The following is a 470-nucleotide window of genomic DNA, read 5'->3' on the forward strand; positions in this document are numbered from 1 at the left end:
TTATGAGGGGTGTGTTTGTACCTGTGTGTTTGTGCTCATGTAAATCCCTCAATGCCACAGGTCAGAGGGATGTTTTTTTTCGGAGGGGTGGGGAGGGGGGGGGAAGAGGAGCTCCGTGAGATAGTGTGATGAGAAAAGAAAGGCAAAGTGGGAGGAGGGATGATGCAGAGGGAGGTGGGAAGAGGGATGAGAGATGAAAGGAGCAAAGAGAGATCGTAAATTTTCACCGGGACAGACAAATAAAAACTCTCTCATACCCCCGCCTCGCTAGCTCCATTTTCTTGTCGCGAATGTGAGCCGGCCTTTGTTTTCCAGAAAACGCCCCGACCCCAAACTCCTCTCCCCTTGTGCCAATCACCCGAAACCATCCCTATAAAACTGAAACCATTGCAAACAAAAATCCCATATGCATTTCTTTTTTGTCTCTCCTCCCAGTGGGCTCCCAAATGACCAATAACACCACGCTCGGT

The sequence above is a fragment of the Acanthopagrus latus genome, chromosome 18 (assembly GCF_904848185.1).
Source record: "Acanthopagrus latus isolate v.2019 chromosome 18, fAcaLat1.1, whole genome shotgun sequence".
NCBI lineage: Eukaryota > Metazoa > Chordata > Actinopteri > Spariformes > Sparidae > Acanthopagrus > Acanthopagrus latus.